Genomic DNA, 20,263 nt, shown 5'->3' with positions numbered 1-20,263 from the left:
AGGTACTTTATTTTTTTGGTTGTAATTGTGAAGGGGATTGTTTCCTTAATTTCTCTTTCTGACTGTTCATTGTTGGTGTATAAAAATGCCTCTGATTTCTGAGTATTGATTTTATATCCTGCCACTTTGCTGAATTCATTTATCAGGTCCAGTAGCTTTTTGACTGAGACTTTAGGGTTTTCTATATACAATATCATATCATCTGCAAATAATGATAGTTTTACTTCTTCTTTTCCCACTTGAATTCCTTTTATTTCTTCTTCTTGTCTGATAGCTGTGGCTAGGACTTCCAGGACCATGTTAAATAAGAGTGGTGAAAGGGGGCACCCCTACCTTCTTCCTGATCTTAAGGGTATTGCTTTTAATTTTTGCCCATTGAGTATGATGTTGGCTGTGGGTTTCTCATAGATGGCTTTTATCATGTTCCCTGTATTCCCACTTTGCTGAGAGTTTTGATCATGAATGGGTGCTGGATTTTATCAAATGCTTTTTCTGCATCTATTGAAATTATTATATGGTTTTTCTCCTTTTTGTTTATGTGATGAATCACATTGATTGATTTACGAATATTGTACCATCCTTGCCTCCCCAGAATAAATCCCACTTGATCATGGTGTATGATTTTTTCCATATATTGTTGGATCCGGTTTGCTAATATTTTGTTGAAGATTTTAGCATCTATATTCATCAGAGATATTGGCCTATAATTTTCTTTCTTTGTGTTGTCTTTGCCTGGTTTTGGAATCAGAATTATGCTCGCCTCATAAAAGGAGCTTGGAAGTCTTCCTTCCTCTTGAATTTTTTGAAATAGTTTGAGAAGGATAGGAGTTAGTTCTTCTTTGAATATTTGGTAGAATTCTGTTGTGAAGCCATCGGGCCCTGGACTTTTCTTTGTTGGGAGTTTTTTGATGACTGTTTCGATCTCCTTTGTTGTAATCGGTCTGTTTAGGTTTTCTGATTCTTCCAGATTGATTTTTGGAAGATTGTATGTTTCAAGGAATTTGTCCATTTCATCTAGGTTGTCTAGTTTTTTGGCATACAGTTCTTCATAGTATTTTCTTACAATATTTTGTATTTCTGTTGTGTCAGTTGTTATTTCTCCTCTCTCATTTATAATTTTATTTATTTGAGTCCTCTCTCTCTTTTTCTTGGTGAGTCTAGTTAAAGGTTCATCAATCTTGTTTACCTTTTCAAAGAACCAGCTCCTAGTTTCATTGATCTTCTATATTGTTTCTTTAGCCTCTATGTAATTTATTTCTGCTCTGATCTTTATTATTTCCTTTCTTCTACTACATTTGGGCTTTACTTGCTGTTCTTTCTCTAATTCTTTTAGATGCAGGGTTAAGTTGTTTATTTGAGCTTTTTCTAGCTTCTGAAAGTGTGCCTGTAGTGCTATGAACTTCCCTCTCAGCACTGCTTTCGCTGTGTCTCATAAATTTTGAGTTGTTGTATGCTCGTTGTCATTCGTTTCTAGGAATTTCTTTGATCTCATTCTTAATCCATTCATTATTTAACAACCTGCTATTTAGTTTCCATGTGTTTGAGAATTTTTGAGCTTTTCTGTTGTGATTCATTTCTAGTTTCATGCCGTTGTGATCGGAGAAAGTGCTTGATACGATTTCAGTCTTCTTAAATTTGTTGAGAGCACTTTTGTGCCCTAACATGTGGTCTATCCTAGAGAATGTACCATGAGCACTTGAAAAGAATGTATATTCTGCTGCTTTAGGGTGAAAGGTTCTGAAGATATCTATTAAATCGAGTTGATCTAGTGTTTCCAATAAGTCTGCTGTTTCTTTGTTAATTTTCTTTCTTGAGGATCTATCTAGTGATGTTAGTGGGGTATTGAAATCCCCTACTATTATAGTATTGCTGTTGATCTCGCCCTTTAAATCCATCAAAGTCTGCTTTATATATTTAGGTGCTCCTATATTAGGTGCATAGATATTTATAATAGTTATATCTTCCTGTTGGATTGCTGCCTTTATCATTATGTAGTGGCCTTCTTTATCTCTTACTATAGCCTTTGTTTTAAAGTCCAATTTGTCTGATATAAGTATTGCTACCCCAGCTTTTTTTTCATTTCCGTTTGCATGAAACGTTTTTTTCCATCCTTTTACCTTCAATCTATGTGTGTCTTTTGTTCTAAGGTGTGTCTCTTGTAGACAACATATGTATGGGTCCTGTTTTCTTATCCACGCAGCTACCCTATGTCTTTTGATTGGATCATTTAATCCATTTACATTTAAGGTTATTATTGATATGTAGTTGTTTATTGCCATTTTCTTCTTTAAAGGTGTATTCCTTTTTTTGCTGTATTCTTTTCCCACTTTGATCTGTTTACAACAGGCCCCTTAACATTTCCTGCAGCACTGGTTTGGTTGTAATGAATTCCTTGAGTTGTTTTTTGTCTGGGAAGCTTTTTATTTCTCCTTCGATTTTAAACGATAGCCTTGCTGGATAAAGTAGTCTTGGTTGTAGGTTCTTGTTCTGCATTACTTTGAATATTTCTTGCCATTCCCTTCTGGCCTCAAGTGTTTCTGTTGAGAAGTCAGATGTCATCCTTATGCGGGCTCCTTTGTAGGTGATAACTTTTTTTTCTCTTGCAGCTTTTAATATTTTCTCTTTATCGCTTAGATTTGGTATTTTAATTATGATGTGTCTTGGTGTAAGTTTCTTTGGGTTTCTCTTTAATGGAGTCCTCTGTGCTTCTTGGATTTGTGAGAGTTTCTCTTGCATTAATTTAGGGAAGTTTTCAGCTATGATATGATTGAACAAAGTCTCTATCCCTTGTTCTTTTTTTTCTTCTTCAGGAACCCCTATGATGCGGATGTTATTTCTCTTCATGTTGTCACAGAGCTCTCTAAGAGTTTCCTCTGACTTTTTGAGTCTCTTTTCTCTTTTCTTCTCTGCTTTCATGCCTTCATTCCAGTTGTCCTCTAACTCGCTGATTCGATCCTCTGCTCTATTTATCCTGTTTTTAATTCCTTCCATTGTGGTCTTTATTTCTGATATTGTATTTGTCATCTCCAACTGATTCTTTTTTATACTTGCTATTTCTTTATTTAGGTTTTCATACTGACCCTCCATTGTTGTTCTAAGATCCCTAAGCATCCTTACAATCATTATTTTGAACTCCGCATCTGGAAGTTTGATTATTTCCATATCACTGAGTTCATCTCTCGAAGGTGTCTCTTGTGGTTTCATTTGGATTGCACTCCTTTGTATTCTCATCCTCTTTTTTGGGTGTTTTATTTATAGAGTTGGTTGAGTCTAGGCTTGGTGTTGTCTGCCTCCAGTTTTCAGTTGTGTTATTTCTAGGTCTTCTTGGGTTGTATCAGCTGTTATCTGTAATTCACTTTCGGATTTGGGCAGCTTTGAAGTCTTGATTTGTTTGTTTTCTTAACAGGTGATAGTCTTGTTTACTGATCTCAGCAGGGGGCTTCCTTGAAACTGTATCCAGGAATGCGATGGGTGTAACCTGAGCCTCTGAAGGCCTCTTTAGCCGGCTAATCTCACTGGGGGCAGGGTGTTTTCTCAGCTTCAGTAGGGGGAAGTGTATCTCAGATCTCCATGGAGACCTGAGTTACTGCCCCTCCTCCCCACTTCTTGTTTTCAGCTGTGTCTTGTTGCGCTGATTGGAGCTGGAGAGATGTCTGGAGATCTCTGATCTGGAAGCACTTCAGCTCTGTTTTGTGAAAGGTTCAGTCCTTCCCCCAGCTATGGCCGCCTCCAGCATGGATGAGTCAGCCCTTTTAGCTTGTCTCTTGCATTCCTTAGCCCCTCACAGTCTGTCCCTCTCCCTGTCCTCTCCACCTGGGAGATAAGCTGGTCCTTTCAACGCACCTCGCTCCCTGGTTGCCAGGCAAGTGGCTGTGAGCAGTAGTTTCTGCTCCCCTCCCTCCGAGATCCTCTCTGGGCTCTCAGCCCCACCCTCCCCCCTCCATTCCGGCAAGCAGAGGAGGTTCAGGGGCTCCCTACCAGGACTCCTGTGGTTTCTTCTTTGCTCCTTGGTTCTTGAGAGCCGTTCTTGCAGTTCAGAGTTGGTTTTTCATGCTGATTTTTCCTAAATTGATTTGTATTTCAGTTTGGTGGTGAGAGCTGGGCGTCTGTGCATCCGCCTACTCCGCTGCCATCTTTTTCTCCTGCACAGTAGCTCTTGATGTGCTTTCTTCCTGCTGTCCCCCGCTGGATATTTTGATGCAAATGTAGTATGGCGTGTGTTGAAGTGCCGCTTTATATTTGACCATTTTTCGATGCAATTTTATCATTGCATATTAGACACACTGCAGAACCTGCTCTCTCCACAAAGGCAAATTCCTCTGTCCATTCCTGCTGAAAAGTACAATACTCCTCATCTTTTTTTCTTTTAGCCATCTTCTTTGTCAAAAGGGTTTCTGCAATTAGCTAGCTGACTACTTGATTAAAAGGAGCCACTTCCCCGCCTGCACGCAAGGCCAAGATGAAGCTGGTGACCTGGTGTTGGCTGACCTCAGCTGTCCTCACTTATAGTGTTTTGGTTGCAGCAAACAATGAAACAGAAATCCAAGATGAACCGGCCAAGGACGCCTGCCTGAATAGACTGGAGAGCCGAGGGAAATGCGAGCAGGGAGGTGACTGACCCTACCAGGTGAACCTGCCCCGCTGACTATTCAGCTCCCGAAGCAGTTCGGCAGGATCGAGGAGGTGTTCAAAGAAGTCCAGAACCTCAAGTAAATCATAAATAGCCTGAATAAATATTGCCGAGACAGCAAACTGCAGGCTGATGACAACCGAGACCCCAGCAGCAATGGACTGTCACCGGTCGCAGGAGCCCCAGGAGAGGCTGACAACAAAATTACAGAATTGGAGAGTGAGCTTAACCAGCTGTCCTCTGACCTAAAGGATGCAAAGAAGGAGATCAATGTGCTTCAGGGCTGCCTGGAGAAGCTGAATTTTATAAATATGAACAATGTAGAAAACTATATTGATAGCAAAGTGGCAAATCTGACATTTGTGGTAACAGTTTGGATGGCAAATGTTCTAAGTGTCCCAGTCAAGAACAATTACAATCACCACATCCAGTCCAACATTTAATATATGAAGACTGCTCTGAGTACTACACAATAGGCAAAAGTACTAGTGAGACCTACAGAGTCACACCGGATCCCAGAAATAGTAGCTTTGAAGTTTACTGTGACATGGAGACATGGGGGGAGGCTGGACAGTGCTGCAGGCACGTCTCAATGGAAGCACCAACTTCACCAGGACCTGGCAAGACTACAAAGTAGCTTTTGGAAACCTTAGGAGAGAATTTTGGCTGTGGAATGATAAAATTCATCTTCTGACCAAGAGCAAGGAAATGATTCTTCGAATAGATCTTGAAGACTTTAATGGTGTCAAACTCTATGCCTTATACAATCAGTTTTATGTGGCCAATGAGTTTCTCAGATACCGTTTACATGTTGGTAATTACAATGGCACAGCTGGTGATGCCTTACATTTCAGTAAACACTACAACCATAATATGAAGTTTTTACCATCCCAGATAGAGACAATGACCAATACCCCTCTGGGAACTGTGGGCTCTACTACAGTTCAGGTTGGTGGTTTGATGCATGTCTTTCGGCAAACTTAAATGGCAAATATTATCACCAAAAATACAAAGGTGTCCGTAATGGGATTTTCTGGGGACTTCCTGGTGTGAATGAGGCACATCCTGCTGGCTACAAATCCTCCTTCAAAGAGGTCAAAATGATGATCAGACCCAAGCATTTTAAGCCATAAACCACTAATGCTCATTCCTCTAAGTATTTGTTACCTAAATAGGACAATTTAATTCCTTTTCCATGGTTAAAAATTTGTATCTGAGCAGTGGGTTCTTGAGCTATACAGCATTTGCAATAAAGCTGAAAAATATACATTAAAAAAAAAAAACAAAAAAAAGGAGGGAAGTTTACTTCCTGACCTCACAACGACCTGTGTACATTATGCATTATCCAATAAAAATTTGGTGTTGTCCCAGAGGACAGCTGTGATTGGCTCTAGCCACCCACAACCATGAAGATGAGTGGTAGGAAATGAATGGATTGTAATGTATGAGAATGTTTTATATTTTTAACTTTTTTTTTAAATTAAAGATTTGTCTGAGAAGACAAGATGGCAATGGAGTAGGCGGACATACCAACTTCCACCTCCCAGAATCAAAGTGGATTACAAACTAATTTTAAGAACCATCATCTGGGAAAACCAACTTTGGACTAAACTAAGAGGACTCCAACCAAGGAACACTGAAGAAGGCACACTGAGACTGGTAGGAAAAGTGGAAATGCGGAGAGGGCTGCCCAGCTCCCCAGAGCGAACAGCAGCCAGGAAAGGCTCGCATAGCGGGAAGTGAGTTTAGCAGAGAGAGGAGGGTCCTGAGTCCCAGGAATAAAGCCCCAGCCTGCAGCCCCAGAGCCTAGAAGAGGCGTATAGACAGTATTTAGCTGGAAACAAGACAGGATACTGTTTGTGAGAAAGAGACTGATTTCTCAGACCCAGGATTCTTCTTAAAGGGACCGTGAAGAAAACCTTTCTCACAACCACTCACCCGGGGCTCTGGGGGACGGGGAGAGAGGAGAGGACCGGAGTAACAGGAAGAGAGTGTAATCTAGGAGGCACAGGGAGAAGCATTTTGAGAGACAGCTACCCTAATCCCTGAGATGAGTCACTCCCCAAATCTGAAGTGAATATTTCCTCTGGAAACAGCAATACCAGCAAAGGGAAGCAGGACACCAGCCAAACAAGCTCTCTCGCGGCACTCAGAGCAGAGTCGCTTAGAAGGAGGGAGCCGCCCTGGCTGGTTGGCTCAGTGGTAGAGCGTTGGCATGGCATGCAGAAGTCCTGAGTTCGATTCCCAGCCAGGGCACACAGGAGAAGCGCCCATCTGCTTCTCCACCCCTCCCTCTCTCCTTCCTCTCTGTCTCTCTCTTCCCCTCCCACAGCCGAGGCTCCATTGGAACAAAGATGGCCCGGGCTCTGGGGATGGCTCCTCGGCCTCTGCCCCAGGCGCTAGTGGCTCTGGTCGCAACAGAGCGATGCCCCGGAGGGGCAGAGCATCGTCCCCTGGTGGGCAGAGCATCGCCCCCTGGTGGGCATGCTGGGTGGATCCCGATCGGGCGCATGTGGGAGTCTGTCTGACTGTCTCTCCCCGTTTCTAGCTTTAGAAAAATACAAAAAAAACCCCAAAAACAACAACAACAACAAAACAAAAAAAAGGAGGGAGCTTTCAGGACTACAGTAGTGAGTCTTAGGGTCTGAGCTGCAGCGCCCCCACCCACATGGCTGAGGGCTCACCCGAGGGCAGGCGGTGGCAGGACACGGAAGTGCGGTTCTGTCAGCAAGGGTGGAAGCTGGTTGGCCACCACTGAGGCCCAGGTGTGAGCTCAGTCTTGCCTGCCTGGGGAAGAGGGGACGTGCAAAAGTGGTCAAGCCCAGCTGTGGGCTGCCTGCAATCCAGCCTGTGGGGGAAGGGCAGGAACCCCAGAAGGGGTGAAGACCTGCCCTTGAGCAAGGGCATAGTAGCACAGCCTTGCCCCGCCTGTGGAACTGAGGCTTGTGGCCTGACTTGGGAGCCGGCTCCTCCCATGGGGGTGGAGCCAAAAGCCCAGAACAGGCAGAGTCCCGCTACTGAGGATGGGCACGCAGTCCCACCTGGCCTGTGGAGCCAAGGCTTGCAGCCATCCCACGAGCGGGCTCCTCCTGCAGGGGCAGGGCGAAAGCCCGGAATCAGACGGAGACCCACAATTGAGTAAAGGTGCTCACCCCTGCCCTCAGGGCCAAGCATAACACCACCTGTGGGGGTGGGATGAAGGCCAAGGCCACTGAGGCTTGTACACCCGAGCATGTGACCACAGCCACTCCCGTGAAGGAGAGGTGGAAACCACAGCAACAGCCCCAGTGGGCAGGCACCGGCAACACCCATACCTGAACACCCTAGGCAGCAACAGCAGACGGGGTGGCAGGCCTGCAGACAGACCACAGAGGCCACACCCAGTGGACTCCAGTGGCCAAAACCTTCTTTTACACAGACAAAATGAGAAGGCAAAGAAATGCAACACAAATGAATCAAGAGAAATCCCTAGAAAAGGACCTGAAAGAGTCAGATATAACCAAATTACTAGATGCAGAGTTTAAAATAATGATTGTTAGGATGCTTAAAGATATTAGAACAACAATAGATGGTCATTATGAACACCTAAATAAAGAGATAGCAAATATAAAAAAGGACATTGAAATAATAAAAAAGAATCAGTCAGAAATGACAAATACAATACCAGAAATGAAGAACACAATGGAAGGAATTAAAAGCAGGATGGATGAAGCTGAGAATCGAATCAGCGAGTTAGAGGACAAGATAAAGGCACGGAAGCAGAGCAGAGAAAAGAAAAGAGACTCAAAAAGTCTGAGGAAACTCTAAGAGAGCTCTGTGACAACATGAAAAGAAATAACATCCGCATCATAGGGGTTCCTGAAGAAGAAGAGAAAGAACAAGGGATAGAGACTTTGTTCAAACATATCATAGCTGAAAACTTCCCTCAATTAAGGCAGGAAAATATCTCACAAGTTCAAAAAGCACAGAGAACTCCATTAAAGAGAAACCCAAAGAAATCTATACCAAGACACATCATAATTAAAATACAAAAGCTAAGTGATAAAGAGAAAATATTAAAAGCTGCTTGAGAAAAAAAGACTATCACCTACAAAGGAGCCCGCATAAGGATGACTTCCGACTTCTCAACAGAAACACTTGAGGCTAGAAGGAAATGGCAAGAAATATTCAAAATAATGCAGAACAAGAACCTACAACCAAGACTACTTTATCCAGCAAGACTATCATTTAAAATTGAAGGAGAAATAAAAAGTTTTTCAGACAAAAAAAAACAAAAAAAACTCAAGGAATTTACTACAACCAAACCAAGGCTGCAAGAAATGCTAAGGGGCCTGTTGTAAACAGATCAAAGGAGAAAAAGAATATAGCAAAAGAGAAATACAGTTTTAAAGAATAAAATGGCAATAAACAATTACATATCAATAATAACCTTAAATATAAATGGATTAAATGATCCGATCAAAAGACATAGGGTAGGTGCATGGATAATAAAACAGGACCCATACATATGCTGCCTACAAGAGACACCTTAAAACAAAAGATGCACATAGACTAAAGATAAAAGGATGGAAAAAAAATATTTCACACAAATGAAAATGAAAAAAAAGCTGGAGTAGCAATACTTATATCAGATAAGATGGACTTTAAAACAAAGGCTATAGTAAGAGATAAAGAAGGTTACTACATAATGATAAAGGCAGCAATCCAACAGGAAGATATAACCATTATAAATATCTACGCATCTAATATAGGAGCACCTAAATATATAAAGCAGATTTTGATGGATTTAAAGGGCAAGATCAACAGCAATACTATAATAGTAGGGGATTTCAATACCCCATTAACATCATTAGATAGATCCTCAAGAAAGAAAATTAACAAAGAAACAGCAGACTTAAAGGACATACTAGATCAACTCGATTTAATAGATATCTTCAGAACCTTTCACCCTAAAGCAGCAGATTATATGATACATTCTTTTTAAGTGCTCATGGTACATTCTCTAGGATAGACCATATGTTAGGGCACAAAAGCAGTCTCAACAAATTTAAGAAGATTGAAATCATATTGAGCACTTTCTCTGATCACAATGGCATGAAACTAGAAATCAACCACAACAGAAAAACTAAAAACTACTCAAACACTTGAAAACTAAATAGCAGGTTATTAAATAACGAATGGGTTAACAATAAGATCAAAGAAGAAATTAAAAAATTCCTAGAAACAAATGATAATGAGCATACATCAACTCAAAATATATGGGACACAGCAAAAGCAGTCCTGAGAGGAAAGTTCATAGCATTACAGGCATACCTCAAGAAGCTAGAAAAAGCTCAAATAAACAACTTGACTCTGCATCTAAAAGAACTAGAAAAAAACCTGACCAGGAGGTGGCACAGTGGATAGAGCATCGGACTGGGATGCAGAGGACCCAGGTTCGAGACCGTGAAGTCACCAGCTTGAGCGTGAGTTCATCTGGTTTTAGCAAGGGGTTACTGGTCTGCTGAAGGCTCACTGTCAAGGCACATATAAGAAGGCAATCAATGAACAACTGAGGTGTTGCAACAAAAAACTGATGATTGATGCTTCTCATCTCTCTTCAGTTCCTGTCTGTCTATCCCTTTCTGTCTCTGTAAAAACAAAGCAAAACAATAAAAGAACTAGAAAAAGAACAGCAAGTAAAACCCAGAGCTAGTAGAAGGAAGGAAATAATAAAGATCAGAGCAGAAATAAATGACATAGAGGCTAAAGAAACAATACAGAGGATCAATGAAACTAGGAGCTGGTTCTTTGAAAAGGTAAACAAGATCAATGAACCTTTAACCAGATTCACCAAGAAAAAGAGAAAGGACTCAAATAAATAAAATTAGAAATGAGAGTGGAGAAATAACAACTGACACAACAGAAATACAAAATATTGTAAGAAAATACTATGAGGAACTGTACGCCAAAAAACTAGCTAACCTAGATGAAATGGACAAATTCCTTGAAACATATAATCTTCCAAAAATTAATCTGGAAGAATCAGAAAACCTAAACAGACCTATTACAACAAATGAGATTGAAACAGTTATCAAAAAACTCCCCAGGCCCTGGCCGGTTGGCTCAGTGGTAGAGCATCGACCTGGCGTGCAGGAATCCCAGGTTCGATTCCCGGCCAGGGCACACAGGAGAGGTGCCCATCTGCTTCTCCACCCCTCCCCCACTCCTTCCTCTCTGTCTCTCTCTTCCTCTCCCGCAGCCAAGGCTCCATTGGAGCAAAGTTGACCCGGGCACTGAGGATGGCTCTGTGGCCTCTGCCTCAGGTGCTAGAATGGCTCTGATTGTGGCAGAGCAACACCCCCTGGTGGGCATGCTGGGTGGATCCCGGTCGGGCGCATGCGGGAGTCTGTCTGACTGCCTCCCAGTTTCTAGCTTTGGAAAAATACAAAAAACAAAACAAAACCAAAAACCCCCACAAAACTCCCCAAAAAGAAAAGTCCTGGGCCTGATGGCTTCACAACAGAATTCTACCAAATATTCAAAGAAGAACTAACTCCTATCCTTCTCAAGCTATTTCAAAAAATTCAAGAGGAAGAAAGACTTCCAAGCTCTTTTTATGAGGCAAGTATAATTCTGATTCCAAAACCAGGCAAAGACAACACAAAGAAAGAAAATTATAGGCCAATATACCTGATGAATTTAGATGCTAAAATCCTCAACAAAATATTAGCAAACCGGATCCAGCAATATATGAAAAAAATCATACACCATGATCAAGTGGGATTTATTCTTGGGAGGCAAGGCTGGTACAATATTTGCAAATCAATCAATGTGATTCATCACATAAACAAAAGGAAGGAGAAAAACCACATGATAATTTCAATAGATGCAGAAAAAGCATTTGATAAAATCCAGCACCCATTCATGATCAAAACTCTCAGCAAAGTGGGAATACAGGGAACATACCTCAACATGATAAAGGCCATCTATGACAAACCCACAGCCAACATCATACTCAATGGTCAAAAATTAAAAGCAATCCCCTTAAGATCTGGAACAAGGAATGGGTGCCCCCTTTCACCACTCTTATTCAACATAGTTCTGGAAGTCCTAGCCACAACAATCAGACAAGAAAAAGAAATAAAGGCATCCAGATTGGAAAAGAAGAAGTAAAACTATCATTATTTGCAGATGATATGATGTTGTATATAGAAAACCCTAAAGTCTCAGTAAAAAAATTACTAGACCCGATAAATGAATTCAGCAAGGTGGCAGGATATAAAATTAATACTCAGAAATCAGAGGGATTTTTATACACTAACAATAAACTGTCAGAAAGAGAAATTAAGGAAACAATCCCCTTTACCATTGCAATAAAAAAAATAAAGTACCTAGGAATAAATTTAACCAGGGAGATTAAAGACTTGTACTCGGAAAATGATAAAACATTGATAAAAGAAATTAGGGAAGATACAAACAAGTGGAAGCATATACCATGCTCATGGTTAGGAAGAATAAACATAATTAAAATGTCTATATTACCCAAAGCAATTTATAAATTTAATGCAATACCAATTAAAATACCAATGACTTACTTCAAAGATATGGAACACATATTCCAAAAATTTATATGGAACAAAAAGAGAACACAAATAGCCTCAGCAATCTTGAAAAGGAAGAATAAAGTGGGAGGTATCACACTTCTGAATATCAAGTTATACTATAAGGCCATTGTACTCAAAACAGCGTGGTACTGGCATAAGAACAGGCATATAGATTAATGGAACAGAACTGAGAACCCAGAAATAAACCCACACTTTTATGGACAACTTATATTTGACATAGGAGGGAAGAGCATACATTGGAGTAAACATAGCCTCTTCAACAAATGGTGTTGGAAAAATTGGACAGCTACCTGCAAAAAAATGAAACTAGACCACCAACTTACACCATTCACAAAAATAAACTCAAAATGGATAAAAGACTTAAATGTAAGCTGTAAAACCATAACATCTTAGAAGAAAACATAGGCAGTAAGCTCTCTGACATCTCTCGCAGCAATATATTTGCCGATTTATCTCCATGGGTAAGTGAAATAAAAGACAGGATAAACAAATGGGACTATATCAAACTAAAAAGCTTCTGCACAGCTAAAGACAATAAGAACAGAATAAAAAGACAAACTACACAATGGGAGAATATATTTGACAATACGTCTGATAAGGGGTTAATAATCAAAATTTATAAAGAACTTGTAAAACTCAATACCAGGAAGACAAACAATCCAATCAAAAAATGGGCAAAAGAAATGAATAGACACTTCTCCAAAGAGGACATACAGATGGCCAATAAGCATATGAAAAAATGCTCAACATCACTAATCATTAGAGAAATGCAATTTAAAACCCCAATGAGATATCACCTCACACCAGTCAGAATGGTGTTCATCAGCAAAACAACACAGAATAAGTGCTGGCAAGGATGTGGAGAAAAGGGAACCCTCAGCATTGCTGGTGGGAATGCAGATTGGTGTAGCCACTGTGGAAATCAGTATGGAGATTCCTCAAGAAATTAAAAATCGAACTGCCTTTTGACCCAGCTATACCACTTTTAGGAATATATCCCAAGAACACCATTGCACTGTTTGAAAAGAAGAAATGCACCCCCATGTTTATGGCAGCATTGTTCACAATAGTGAAGATCTGGAAACAGCCCAGTGTCCATCAGTGGACGAGTGGATTAAAAAGCTTTGGTACATATATACTGTGGAATACTACTCAGCCATAAGAAATGATGACATCGGATCATTTACAACAACATGGATGGACCTTGATAACATTATACTGAGCGAAATAAGTAAATCAGAAAAAACTAAGAACTATATGATTCCATGCATAGGTGGGACATAAAAATGAGACTCAGAGACATGGACAAGAGTGTGGGGATTACGGGGTGGGGGGGAGGAGAGGGAGGGGGTTGGGGGAGGGGAGGGGCACAAAGAAAACCAGTTAGAAGGTGACGGAAGACAATTGGACTTTGGGTGATGGGAATGCAGCATAATCAAATGTCAAAATAACCTAGAGATGTTTTCTCTGAACATATGTACCCTGATTTATCAATGTCGCCTCATTAAAATTAATAATAATAAAAAAAGATTTATCTGCGAGCCAGATGCAGCCATCAAAAGAGCCACATCTGTCTTGCAAGCCATAGGTTCCTAACCCCTGATCTAGATGCACAAGAATAATGAATAGGGCCGGCTTAAAACCTCCCACTAAAAAACTATAGGTCTGGGATGTGATTACTCACCATCACCTGCCTGGTTAGGAATTTATGATTTATTATTGCTTTTTTGTAATTTTCCCATGTCAATATATAAACTGCTACTTTACCATTGTTTTCTCCCATCACCCTCCACCTTTATTCTCTTTGGCCACCATCAGCTCGCTCTTTATATCTATGGGTCTGTTTCTGTTTTGCTTTTTGCACCTTACTCTTTCTTTCGAATTTATTTGAATGTGGTTTCTGGGTTTGGGTAGAACGTATGGGAATACGAGGCAAATGCCACCTTGGGAGGCCTCTTGGCAGCCTTTCCTTTTTTTTTTTTTTTTTGTATTTTTCTGAAGTTGGAAACGGGAAGGCAGTCAGACAGACTCCTGCATGCACCTGACCGGGATCCACCCGGCACGCCCACCAGGGGGTGATGCTCTGCCCATCTGGGGAGTTGCTCTATTGCAACCAGAGCCATTCTAGCACCTGAGGCAGAGGCCATGGAGCCATCCTCAGCGCCCAGGCCAACTTTGCTCCAATGGAGCCTTGGCTGCGGGAGGGGAAGAGAGAGACAGAGAGGAAGGAGAGGAGGAGGGGTGGAGAAGCAGATGGGCACTTCTCCTGTGTGCCCTGGCCAGGAATCAAACCCGGGACTTCTGCATGCCAGGCTGATGCTCTTCCACTGAGCCAACTGGCCAGGGCCTTACTTTCTTTTAAAAGAAGGCCTTTCCCCTGGGAGGGGGAGGGAGGAAGAACAATGAAACTTAGAGTTTATAAAGAGCTTTCACTCATTCTTTCATCTGACCAGATGACAGCTAGTGATCTGGGACTTAGGTAACTGCCCTTATGGACTTAAAGTCTCTTGGAAGCCACAGACTGGTAGTCCAAGTAAGGGCACTGGGTAGACCTGGGGAGAGAGAGGAAACTATCAGAGGCATGGACAGCTGAGCAGAGATTTGAGGAAACATAAAAGTTGGCCTCATAAAATGAGGAGGCAGAATGAGAATAGGGCTCCAGGCTGAGGAACTGGCTCAGAAAAAGCCCTGCGAAAAGGGAGCACATGAGGCTGGGGCAGGGTTATATGCTCCCAATTTGATGGAGGAGGCCACTGAGGCTCTGGCTCACAAATAGTTCAGAATGGTGGGGCTCACTGGGACCCACACCTCCAGCTTGCTGGTTTATTCCCGAGCAGCCCAAATATCTCTCACCCTGTACATCAGTGAGCACCAGGTTTATCCTCTTTTCTTCCCTCTGTCTCTCCAACTCTCCAAGATTCTGATGCTAACAGCCAATGGCAGGATTTGGCAATGTTGGCCTTGACCTTTCTTACATTCCTTTTCCCCTTCTCCGTTACCCTGATGGTATGGGTTGAATTGTGTTCTCCCAAAAATATGTTAAGATCCCAACCCCTGGTAGCTGTCAATATTATCATACTTGGAAATAAAGTCTTTGCAGGTGGAATCAAGTTAATAAGGTGACCAATCGTCCTCCTTTAGAGAGGACACTCCGTCTTTTGTAAGTTCTGTTCTCCCTTGAAAAGTGTCCTCCTAAATGTCATCCTTTTTGATATTGGAAGACTAATCTGTAAATGTCTTTATTTGATCGATGCAGAGTCGATCCATTGTGTGTGATGTGATGTATTTGTATTTGACATGATGATTCGTCAAGGATCAGTACAGTGTGGTGAGATGTGATTATGAGACACATGTGCTCCGCACGAGAGACCTTGAGAGAGAGCACGATATACCGAGCACGCAAATGGCTTTGTGTACTTCTTACTGAAACACGACATGGCACATACAACATTGTAGACTCACGATTATTTCTTCCTCAGTGAATATTCAATCATAGACAGGTAAGCACAATTCACGTTTTATTAATTCATTATCTATTTAATAATTTCCAAATACGTATAATTTTATTTACAAGTATTTTCCTGAAATTTGAGTTTTAAAGTGGAAATCTAACCTCAAACCATATGTATTAATGATGCATTTTGATTAAATAGTTGCATAAAACAGACTTTTTAAATTAGGAAATGATAAATACACCTGAAGATCACTCCAAATTAGTGGTTTTGTTTGATATTTAGTTTTAATTTAGCTTCTGGAAAATTCACCTACCATGATATAATGTTTTCAGTTCCTTTATTTATTTATTTATTTATTTATTTATTTATTCATTTTTAGAGAGGAGAGAGAGAGACAGAGAGGGAGAGACAGACAGAGAGAGAGAGTGGGGGGAGGAGCTGGAAGCATCAACTCCTCTATGTGCCTTGACCAGGCAAGCCCAGGGTTTCAAACCGGCGACCTCAGCATTTCCAGGTCGACGCTTTTATCCACTGCGTCACCACAGGTCAGGCTGTTTTCAGTTCCTAATGCGCTTGCATCATTTGTGTAGCTCTATATTTTATTTTTAATTTTAAATTTCATTTAAGGGATGGAAAGATAAAAAAAGAGAAAATGCCATTTCAATGATAAATTGAAAAAGGAATTTTCATTCCTCATATCAAAGAAAGATACCATTGTTTTCTGCAATATTTGCAGCAGAGAATTTTGTATTGCAGTTGGGGCAGAGCAGCGATAACGAAACACTTGACCACCAACAAACATAAGTAATCATTAGATGCATCAGCTTCAGTTGTAAAGTAACAAGTTTTTTAAAACTTCAAATTATTCTGAAGATGAAAAACAGTTGGCTGCAATGGAGGGAACATTTGCATTTCATACTATAATTCACAATCAAAGTTTTCATAGTATGGATTGTACAACTAAATTATTGAAAGAGTTTCACAATGCAAAATTTTCATGTGCCAGGACAAAATGCGAGGCTGTTTTGAAATCAGTATTTAAAAATTACTCTGACAAAATACTTACAGAGGACTTGGAAACTGCAGCATTTGTAATGATTTTATCTGATGCATCAAATCATAATGAAATTAAATTGTATCCAATAATAGTAAGATATTTTAATGTTACCAAGGGCATTCAAATAAAAATTTTAAATTTAGAACCCATTGAGGGCAAAACTTCTGAAATTTTGTCAAACCATCTATACAGAGTAATGAATGAAAACAATTTGAAATCCAAAGTTGTTGCACTAACAGCTGATAATACAAATACAAATTTTGGTGGGCGAAGACGCAAAGGGGTGAATAATGTATATGTAAAATTACAAGAGTTACTACAAAAGAAAATACTAAGAGTAGGTTGTAATGCACATATTTTGTCAAATGTCAATGTGCCATGCCAGTTGACATAGAAGTAATAATAACTACAATTTATTTGCATTTTAGTGCGTTGAGACACGAAACCCAGACCTTCCCTGGGGACTCCACTATGGTCAAATGGCCAGATGCTTTGGTCACAGAACACACAGAGACACACACACTGACCAGCACTGTGTGTGCCATGTACACAGCAACTGTTAATGCAAGTTTGAAAACTGGGCGTGGGCTTGTGCTCGTGCTCGTGCTGTGGAGAAGGGGAATGAGGTGGGCAGCCGTGTCAGTTCCCTAGGCTTGCCATAACAAATTACCAAACTGAGTGGCTTAAAAAGAAAAAACTAAATTTATTCCCTCACAGTTATGGAGGCTAGGAAGCCAAAATCAAGGTGTCCTCAAGGCCACACTCCTCTGAAGGCCATAAGGAAGGAAGGGTCCATCTTTGCTCCACCAGCGTCTGGTGGTTGCTGCTGTTCTTGGTGATCCTTGGCTTATGGCTGCATCACTTCCATCTCTGCCTCCATCATCACATGACATTCTAAGTCCCATCCAATTTCCTTCTTGTTATAGGGACACCAGTCATTGGATTGAGCCCATCCTAATCCAATATGATCTTATCTTAATGTTTCCAGTCCAAAGAACACATGTCCAAAGCTTCGAAAAACCAAAACACAAAACATCAGAATTTTGAGTAAGGAAAAGTTTATTGATCAAGAAGGTGCCAACCAAGAAGATGGGAATTCTATCCCCTGTGTCACCACCGTTCATGCTGGAGGTGACTTTTAAGGGATGAAATTCTTGCACCCACTGACTTCATTGTTAAGCCCATGTTATGATAACCTAAAGAGATAATGGTTCTATTTACTTATTCACTTTTTATTCATGCACTAAATTAAAAATATATAATTGACAATGTGTCAGGCACTATTCTAGGCACTAGAGACACAAGAGTGAACAAACCTGACAACATTCTTGCCTGAAGGGAGCTTCCCTCTTCACTGGTGCTGTTGAGGGAGGTAGGTGTCTCTCTCATTGAACTTTGGGTCTAAGGGGCAGAGATCTCACCTAATTTATATCTTAAGCTCTCACAGGACCCTTGAGGGAGCTTTACCATCGTGGGTGTGCAAACATGCTTCCTCAATGAAGTGGTCTTGATGAATTAATCCTGCTCAAGAAATTACAGCCTAACGTGAACATCTTCCAAGATGATACTTTTGTATTTTATTCAGAAACAAGAACAATCTTAGGGCAAAGGATGAGTTAAAATCAACTTGCAGGCTTTCCTAAAGCTAACAAGAAAAAGTTTGGCTTGCCTGACCAGTGGTGGTGAAGTGGATAGAGTTAACCTGGGTTGTTGAGGTCCCAGGTTTGAAACCCCGAGGTCACTGGCTTGAGTGTGAGAACATAGACATGATCCCATGATCACTGGCTTGAACTCAAGGTTGCTGGCTTGAGCAAGGGGTCACTGGCTCAGCTTGTGCCCCGACCGGGGGTCAAACCTCCAGCCTTAGCATTTCAGGGGGATGCTCTAACTGACTGTGCTAACCAGCCCAGGCTATAGTAACCATTTTTAAGTGTACAGTTCAGTAGTGCTAAGCAAGATCACACTGTTGTACAGCCATCACTACCATCCATTTCTAGAACATGTTCATCTTCCAAAATTAAAACTCTGTATCTATTAAACAACAAGTAACTTTTATTTACCCTAGCTCTCGGCAGTGACTTTTAATTCCTGCCTCTAGGATTTTGACTACTCTAGGCACCTCACATGAATGGAATCACACAGAATTGTGTGTGTGTGTGTGTGTGTGTGTGTGTGTGTGTGTGTGAGACATTTTATTTTTGGAATTGTGAATCTTTTAAATATCCCTAAAATTGCACCTATAGGTTGTGGCTGCCATTGGTTTGGAGGGGATTTGTGTCCATTGTTAGTTCTTGCTCTTTTCTACTTGATTGGCCCAACCCCCAGTTGTCTGGATTTTAAAAGGAAGAAGTCCAGAGAGGCCTCTCATAGGCTCCTGAGTCTCCTTTCAGCAGGAAGAGGAGCTTCACGTCTCCCCTCTCAGTCTCCCCACACAGGAAGGCACTTCAGGTAGAGCCCCAAAGGGGACAGGGTGTCTCTGCAAAGTACTGAGGGAAGATGTGGAGCCTGAGGAAAGCGTCCTGAGGAAGGAGAGGCTGAGCGGAAGCAGATACTCAGCAGCTAGGGGGAGGAGGGAGGCCCCAGGGAGCCTTGCTGGAGCCACCTCAGGACAGCGTGTGTGGGGGGTAGTGATAGCAGCTTCAACAAATGGGAGACACCTGATTCTTCTGGCGGTCTTAATGAGAAGACACAACAAACACACCCTTCATCCACCAGGAAGCTCAATCTCAAGAAACTGACCACAAAACTCCCAAACTTAGTGGCTTAGGACCCCAAATATTTGTCTCTTGCCCGAGCTCATGTGATATGGGTAACCAGGGCTCTGTTTTTTCATAGTTACCTGGGGTGCAGGCTGACACCCAGCCAGCATTTGACATCGTGGTTCACCATGCCAGGGGGAAGGGAGCTCCGGAATGTCTCATACAGGCTAAACAATGCTTGATCTGGAAAGGGACACACTTTCCTTCTGCTCAGGGGCATCTTTCAGGCCGCACAGGGCCCCGACCTACATACAAGGTGGCAGGACATGCAGTTCCACCATTGACCAGAAGGTGGAGACAGGAAGTGAGGTGCAGAAGCAGTGGCACGAAGCTCTGGCAACTCCTTACCTCCATACTTGGCTTTAATACCCCGAGCCTGAACACCTCAGGGATCCAGTCTCTCTGCACCCCAGGCCCCACTCACTTACCGATGTTGCTGTGTTCTGTTGAAGAAGGTGCTCCTTCATTACAGGTCGATTAAAAAACCCCAACTTCCTATTATTTCTTGCAGCACCAAATACCTGGGTTTTATAGCATCTTAACTATTGTTTCTTACTATTTCCACTTATTTGTGTGACTGTTTCCCACTGGAACATAGGTTGTATGAGGATAGACACCATGTTTGGTTTTACTCACCTTCCTGTCTTCAGTGCCTGTCGGAGCACCCGGCATGGAGTTCAGGCATTCAATTAATATTTGCTGAATACATGGATGTGGCCTGAGGCTGGGTTCTGGCCAGGGTGTGCCCTGCTGAC

At 41.6% G+C, this 20,263-nt stretch overlaps 1 pseudogene; it reads left to right on the top strand.

Annotated features, from left to right (window-relative positions):
- The first annotated feature begins 4,459 nt into the window (after positions 1-4,459).
- Positions 4,460-5,763, top strand: LOC136397847 (fibroleukin pseudogene; annotated as a pseudogene).
- The last annotated feature ends 14,500 nt before the right edge of the window (positions 5,764-20,263 follow it).

Source organism: Saccopteryx leptura, chromosome 3 (genome assembly GCF_036850995.1).
Source record: "Saccopteryx leptura isolate mSacLep1 chromosome 3, mSacLep1_pri_phased_curated, whole genome shotgun sequence".
NCBI classification, from domain to species: Eukaryota; Metazoa; Chordata; class Mammalia; order Chiroptera; family Emballonuridae; genus Saccopteryx; species Saccopteryx leptura.
This window is presented reverse-complemented; position numbering and strand designations above follow the sequence as displayed.